The sequence below is a fragment of the Diadema antillarum genome, unplaced genomic scaffold (genome assembly GCF_040938485.1).
Source record: "Diadema antillarum isolate AM-2024a unplaced genomic scaffold, OU_Dant_1.0 seq00000854_RagTag, whole genome shotgun sequence".
In the NCBI taxonomy this organism is placed as follows: domain Eukaryota; kingdom Metazoa; phylum Echinodermata; class Echinoidea; order Diadematoida; family Diadematidae; genus Diadema; species Diadema antillarum.
Genome location: NW_027271725.1, coordinates 1231997 through 1240257, shown reverse-complemented (window position 1 = coordinate 1240257; position 8261 = coordinate 1231997). Strand labels below are relative to the sequence as shown.

Sequence of the window (8261 nt, the reverse complement as noted above, 5' to 3'; positions counted from 1 at the left end):
TAACATGTTCTGCAGTCAATTAAACAGATATGTTCATGCTTGGCCTCTTTCCTTATTTTCTTTCGTCGTAGTTATTGTTTTGTAAGCATCATAGCATTTCATGTTTTCGTATTCGTTTAAGAGACTTTGACACCATTTTTTAACGTGCTTTTTGAATCCAAAGAAGTAAGAAGCCACAAACTATCTGGCCGTTACGAGCGCTTTATTACGAGCGGTCGGCCAGTTACAAGAAGTCAAGGTTATGATCCTCAAATGTTTTTTTTTTTTTTTAATTCTTTCTATGTCTTATAGAGATATACGTCTGTATATATTGTGCTGTCATGACTATAAAAAATGAAGTTAAAGCTGCATTACTGGTACACGTATAGGCCTATAATGACATGTATATGAAAGAGAAGGAGCGTTACCAGTCTGGTTACAGAACAACCAAATCCAGTTATACTAGATAAGAAATATGACACTTTTACTGCTTTATAACAGTATAGATGAAACGAAAACACACATAGAAAGACATGTTAAAAAGATCTGAAACAAAGAAATAGCATGATTTGAATTTGAATGAACACGTTTGGAATTTGACTGTCTTTCGCGAAATTTAATGACTGAAATACACTTTTCGGCAAGTCAAGGCGAATTTGAATGAACGTAGGGTACCAGCCAATTTGAATACCCATTTTACGAATTCGAACCTTCTATCAAAATTAATGAACCAACAAAAGTGGGAAATTGGCTGGGAAAACCTAACTGGCTTTGATGTTTTGGGTATCTATGATGTAAACTAAGGCCTACTTCGATTGTAAAAGAAAAACAACTATGACTCTTTTCAGCTAAATGATGTCATAATAATTATGTGGGGGAGGGGCACTTTATGGCTACTGTAACCTGGGCCCAGTACAAGATGAAATGACTGGTTTTCGTAATATGTTCATCTTGGTTGTGCACTATACAGAAGTATGCTTCCTTTGCAAATTTCTTGAGTGTTTTGCTACTGTAACCTATGGGACCCCATATACAGAATAAGATGACTTGCTTTAGTGTTTGTGATATCTCTGTTCAGTAGGCCCTGATATTAACGTTACAAAAGAATTTGTAAGACCATTTTCAGCTGATTCAGAGTTACATGTATAATGGATGGGACACTGTGGAGCTACTGTCTAGGGCTCTGTGCAGGATGAAATAACTAGCCTTGGTGTGTTGAATATCTCTGATAGGTACTTCTTCCAGTGCAAAAGAAATTACCCGTGTTTGGGGCTATACTGTGCGGGGCCCCATACAGGATAAAATAACTGGCTTTGGTATTTTGGATATCTCTGATGGGAACTACTTCCATTGCAAAAGAAATTAGCCGTGACCCTTTTCAGCTGAATGAAACTAGTGTGTGTGTGTGTGTGTGTGTGTGTGTGTGTGTGTGTGTATGTGTGTGTATGTGGAGAGGGGGGCACTTTGGGGCTACTGTCTGGGGCCCCGTTCAGGATAAAATAACTGGCTTTGGTATTTTGGATATCTCTGATGGGAACTACTTCCATTGCAAAAGAAATTAGCCGTGACCCTTTTCAGCTGAATGAAACTAGTGTGTGTGTGTGTGTGTGTGTGTGTGTGTGTGTGTGTGTGTGTATGTGTGTGTATGTGGAGAGGGGGGGGGGGCACTTTGGGGCTACTGTCTGGGGCCCCGTTCAGGATAAAATAACTGGCTTTGGTGCTTTGGATATCTCTGATGGGTATACTTCCATTGCAAAAGAAATTAGCCGTGACCCATTTTGGCTGAATGAAACTAATGTGTGTGTGTGTGTGTGTGTTGGGGGGTGCACTTCTGGGCTACTGTCTGGGACCCCGTACAGGATAAAATAACTGGCTTTAGTGTTTTGGATATCTCTGATGAGTATGCCTACTACCAATTGCAAAAGAAAGTAGCCATGACCCTTTTCAGCTGAACAAAATCAATGTGTGTGTGGGGGGGGGGGGAGGGAGCAATTTGGGGCTTCTGACTGGGGCCCCGTGCAGGATGAAATAGCTGGCTTTGGTATTTTTGATATCTCTGATGGGTACTCCTTCCATTGCAAATGAAATTAGCCGTGACTCTTCTCAGCTTCACGAGTGAAATCAATGTTTGTGTGTGTTTGTATGTATGGCCTATGGGGGGGGGGGGGCACTTTGGGGCTACTGTCTGGGGCCCCGTACAGGATAAAATAGCTGGTATTGGTGTTTTGAATATCTCTGATGGGAACTACTTCAATTGCAAAAGAAATTAGCCGTGACTCTTTTCAACTGAATAAAATCAATGTTTGTGTGTGTTTGTACGTAGGCCTATGGGGGGTGGGGCCCTTTGGGGCTACTGTCTTGGGCCCCGTACAGGATAAAATAGCTGGCATTGGTGTTTTGGATATCTCTGATGGGAACTACTTCCATTGCAAAAGAAATTAGCCGTGACCCTTTTCAGCTGAATAACACCACATTTCTGGGGCCCTTTGGGGCTACTGTCTGGGGCCCCGTACAGGATAAAATAGCTGGCATTGCTGTTTTCATGATAAGTACACCCAAAGGAACAATATCCACCAACTTTTGTCCGTGACCCCCTTCGGCTGAATAAATCCATTTTTCGGGGTCCCTTTTTGTGGTCCCTACACTCTAAAAACAGTCTAGTCAAATAATTAACTAGATTTCCCAGTCAAGTAAAATTGACTTGAAAATCAGTCAATTATCAGTTACTCTGCTCCCTTTTACTACATGTATAATATCTGTCATCGATGAATAACTAAGTGCAATAGTTACGTTTGACGGGTTTCCTTTGATGCGCTTACGTACTGGGAACAAGCGCGGTCGCTTATTGGCCGATCCGCGCGATGGTTCGAGTAAAAGTTATGTTGATCGCTAGCTGTGTGAGATGTGCGCTGCTAGCTAGCTGGGCCTGCAGGGCTAGAATAAGCCGATTTATTTTTCGTTCGGCGATGGATGATTTCGTGAGGCAAAGACTGCTGGAATGGGGGATGGAGGAGTTGATAGACATTTTCAAGGGTAAGTTGAAACTGCATTAGGTCTACCGTGTAACAGTTAGTGCAGTTTTGCACCTGCATGTGGTCGGAAGTGACCGTGAATGATGGCATGACATGTCATGAGTGTGACACTGACTGTATGAATTGATGGGAGGACCGAAAGCTACGCACTTTGTTTTCAGCAGCTAAAAAAAATCACGGAAATCATTGGCTTGTGCAATTTCATTTTTATGTCTTGATTCTACATTAAATTCCAAAGTTGATAGAGAAAATTTACGAGGGTTGAATGTTAATAACGCTTATTTTCAGGTCAATATTAATGCCGGTGTCAAATTTTGTTTTGAAAAATGAAGGGTCCTAAGGCTAAAGCTACGCGGAATGCCTATGCATTTGAGTCATGCAAATCTTGATATTGAAATTTACTGTGTGTGTGTATCGCGTGTGTATTTTACCCTGATTTGAACGCGTCGCATTGCGCGTGTAGGTATGTTATTTGTATGGTGCGTAGCTTTAGGACCCACTGTACCTTTTGTGTGAATGTGAGGTCTAAACGTTATTGAATCGATGCGAAACTGCATGCACTAGCGGGCTGCCGTCTAGCGCCAATTAAACTCCATTATTCATGTATTGGTACTAGTATGGTAGGCCTACTATCACTCAGACTCGGAGTCGGAGTCTCGGGCTAACCCAGGCTAGGCTACGGCCTAAGCCCAACTTAATCCAGACTATTAAAAGCGGGCTATAGCCGCTAGTACGTAGTAATAATCTAGGCTTAACTTAAGCCTAGCCTAGCCTAGGCTAGACCAAACATTAGCAGGAGATTATTAATAGGCCGATGTATCTGTGTTTGTGGACCTTGCATTGTACTGTACTCTGTGTGTGTGCCCGCCCGTGTGCACGTGTGTGTGTGTGTGTGTGTGTTTGTGTATAATCGGCCCGTACTGTATCTGTGAGCTATGTCCAAACTTCGTATCTCTCAGCTATTAAAATCCATCCTCATCAAATTGAGGACATCAAAAGGAATTACGGGGCATTAAAAAAAAAGGCTCTCTTAAATGCCTTGTAATTTGTTTTGGTTTCTTTAATTCATGTGATTTGTCTCTAATACTTGGCTCATACGTGGTGACTTTTCACAAAGGTGTGAGTAGTGACCATGGCATAAGGTTGTACATGACATTCAAATTTTTTTTTTTCATTTTAACTTGCCCTAACAACCACTAAATAGCATTTTTTACGAATCTCTTCTAACCATGCATACCACTTCCAGGTGGTTATAGATCCACCAGATCCACTGACTAGACTTTTTAATTGTTTTGATGTTTTTTTATAATATGCAAATGTGGGATATGTATGGGGCGTTCTGCCCCACTACTGACCTATCTCTTTAAGCTGTTTGCACCTGATATTGCCCATCGACATGTAGTACATGTGAACATTAACTTTAGCAAGATCACCCTCGTGCAACTGCAAGAGATGGAGGCCGATTTTTTTTTTATAGTCTTTCCCTAGAAACCAGAAGCTCCTCTTTGAAATGATACATGTATATGTTACATTTAGCCTATTCAAAGATTAAAGTTTTGGTAAAGTGTCCACTTTTCTGTGGAATTACCCATATTGCTTTTTCCCTTTCAAATTGAAAATAGATTTATACTAGTAACATTTTTTTCATTTATTCCAGATTCAGCAGGACTTCAGGATTCTTTATCCAGAGGTTGCAGATAAGCTGTTCTCAGAGTGGCCAAAAATAGCTCCCCTGGTACTGAAGTATGCAGACCTCAATAACCCGACATGGCAGGAAGCTTTGACTGTTCCCCATCTCCGTAAGAATATTTTTTTTTAAAAACCAACACATTTTAATTGAATTACAACATTGAAGTTGGAATGATGCAAAAAGAGAAATGATATTTGGAATGGGGAAAGAGAGATTTCCAGGAGGAACAAAGAGAAAGGTCAATTAGAGAATATTAATTTAGCATATTCTAACTATAATATAGATTTCAATGGTAATGTTGCTTATTTGTAAAACATCATTGGGGGTCTTGAAAAGAAATGAGGTAATTGTAATTTGAAATGATAGGTCATCATGCCAAACCATGAAGTTGTTGGTAATATGGCAATGGTCCATCTACTCGAAATTAATTCCAGTTCATTTTCTTCCAAATCAAAATTTTGTGTAGGATCATGAAATCATTTTATAAAGTACTTTATTTCCATACTATGATAATTAGCAAACCATTTGTCATTCCCTATGCCAAACTATGGTCACTCCGAATTCAGAATCATCCCATGTTCCGTTTTATTTCACCTCGGCCATTGGTCTTGGTGAAATAAAACGGGGCATGGGATGATTCTTAAGTTGTCATTCACCTAATGTGGTTTGGGGAATTCTATATTATATAATATCTAATCTTATTCAATTTGTTTTCTTCCTAATTGTACAGCATCTCCTGCCAGTGCGTGTCCTGCAGCAGAAGTGGAGACCATGGCACTTCTTGCACTTCCACACATCGTGAATCCAGGAATGAAGAAGGTGGGGAAGCGCAGCATGAGATGCAGCAGGGCAGAGGCGTCCAAAGCCTTTATCGACATCGGCCCAGTAAGAAAATCAATTTAATGAAATGCGAATCACTCAGCCTCGGACATAGTCTAAGCGTGTTAATTTTTCAATTTTAAAGGTAACATGGAGTACTGGTCAGTGGTGGAAAATTTTGCTTAAGTTTAATAGGCCTACGATTGATTTTCAGCCAAAAGTACTTCACATTTGCACTGTAGTATGGAAACATTTCAACACAAGCTATGTACTGAATATTTTTAGAATCATAGGTTAAAACATGCTTGATACTTTTTGATATCACCCAACGTCAAAAAGTCAGATTAACACTGTCCCATATATGCATATCTGTGTTAGTTCTATATCAAAATGATTTTTTGGATCATTGTTATATGAGGAATGTTCTACTATTTCCAGCACATCTAATATGTATCATGCATTAAATTATTATGGTTCTGTGAAATTTATTTTATACCGCAAGTACATGTATTCCTAATACCTTTAAATTGTCCTTATTATTCATTTACTGATGAGCATCAATTATTTCACTTAACCAGTTTATTCTCTGTGGTTCATTTTCAGTTTGCTTTAGCTAGCATATATCATGTTCTTTTTCATGACATAATCATGAAATAAAAAAGATGACAAAATATGCATTTTTTGCTGTGTTGTTGGAAATGTCCCTACTGTAAAATCTCAAACAGAGGTGCGAACTGACTTGAAGGATTGCACTCTTTATATTTCTGGGATTATTGATACTAATTCATTTATATATGAAGACTTATGGGGTGTTGCAAGAAAGTTGCAATCGATTGCAAGTTGCAACTGATTGTTACTAGCCAATCAAAATCATTGCTGCATGCATGTCTTCTTAAAAGGGCAGACCCTGAGCCAATCAGCATGGTTGTTTCAAAATTAGCAATTATTTGCAATTGATTGCAACCTTCTTGCAACACCCCACAAAAGGGGTTAGATCCAATTTTTATGAAAATTGAGTTATTGATATAAGAACATTGTTCAACTGTGCCTGTCTTTTGAACAAAAGTATTAAGCTAAATTTTCAGAGCACTTATGAAGAAATGCACTTCCTAATTTCACTTTTCCATAGAAGCCTGTACAAAATCTGGCTAACAAATGCGTTTTTCTCTGAAGTCACAAAAGTGGATCTAACCCATTTTACGAACAAACTCTTCATATACTTTGAAGATATATTGCGCTGTTTTTCCCAAGACAGATATTATTAATATTTACCCCCACTTTGTTTTTATGGAACTCTTTAAAAAGAGCAATTATGCGCCTCTAATCGAGATTTTACTATACTTTGTCCCATGCCTCATTGCCAACACACAAATGAATGGAAATTTGTTTTCTTTTAATACCTTCAAATTATCTTAACAACATTGATTTACACATGTCTTGAGATGACATGTACAAAACGAAAAGAAAAATAAATAACATTTCATATTGCATTTGTCAAATACTCTCCACTGTTTCTTCATGTCATAAGAATTCGTAATTGTAATAATGTGATCTGAAAAGTGATAGAGCACCATAATTTTCTCTTTCTTCAGGTAGGAACAAACCTTCCAGACTACCTCGAAAACTGCAAGCAGAAGCAACCATTTGTGCTCGCCCTTGGAGACATCCTCAAGCCGGAGCAAGTGTTTGTCATTTGTGATGGTGTTGCATTGGAGGCAATGTCCCTCATCCAAGGAGTGGACCTTAGTTTCAAGGCCATCTTCGTTCTTTGGGTAGATTATCCTTGGGAGGCAGCCAACACTTACGACTTTCTGCAGAAAGTCATTTATAAGATGGATGGTGGAAAACCCAACTGCAATACCACAACCCCATCCAGTACCATTTCCCTTAGGGCTTACATTTCTAATTTTTCATCATAGAGTCCTAGGAAATGTTAAAGGTAGTAGCCCATATTTGCAAACCCACAAAACTCGAAGCGGGATGAAATAGGTCCTTTATGACTTTGAAAGACAAGTTAAAAGTATCATAATTCATCTGTCGCCTTTTGTCAATGATATATTTATTCAATTCTAGAGAGAGAGAACCAGGGTTTTAGAATCAATTTCTAAACATGTCGTCCCGATGCTTTTACGAATGGTGCAAAATTACTGTTGAACGCGGAGCTCATATGATTATATAACATATAATTTATCTATATAATTGTTTTACAAACGGCGCCTCATAGTATGCTCATAGTAGTGCTGCGCAGTTTTCTGCGAATTGTCAAATCGACGATGCGACATCACTGTTTTTCCCATCGAAGACACCTTCGAATGACAATTTCAAGTGCCTGAACGTATTTCTAAAGAAGTCTAGAAGTGATGTAAGTCAGAAATCTAATTCCTCCTATTTTATATCGATTAAGAAAGACAAACGTGCTGTTTTATGAGTCGTCCCTGGATTGGATCTTGAGCTCCGCCACTTCGCACTCTTGAGTTACTGTTGAACAAGAGGTAATCTGAAGAAGCATCATGTTACATTTTCATATGTTTTTACCAAAGTAAGAGGCAGATTGAAATGCTATTTTGTACATGTTTACTGTAATGATATCCAAACTCCATGCCAACTATACTGCTTGTTTTGACAAATGTGGGCTACTACCTTTAAAGCCTTGTTCAGACAAGGCACAACAAAGCTCAGCGACATTTTGTGTACAAAGTCAATGGGATATGAGGCGTCAAAAGTGTTACAGAGGCAAGTGA

General features: G+C 38.9%; 1 pseudogene; it reads left to right on the top strand.

Annotated features, from left to right (window-relative positions):
• The first annotated feature begins 2945 nt into the window (after positions 1-2945).
• Positions 2946-8261, top strand: LOC139740459 (uncharacterized; annotated as a pseudogene).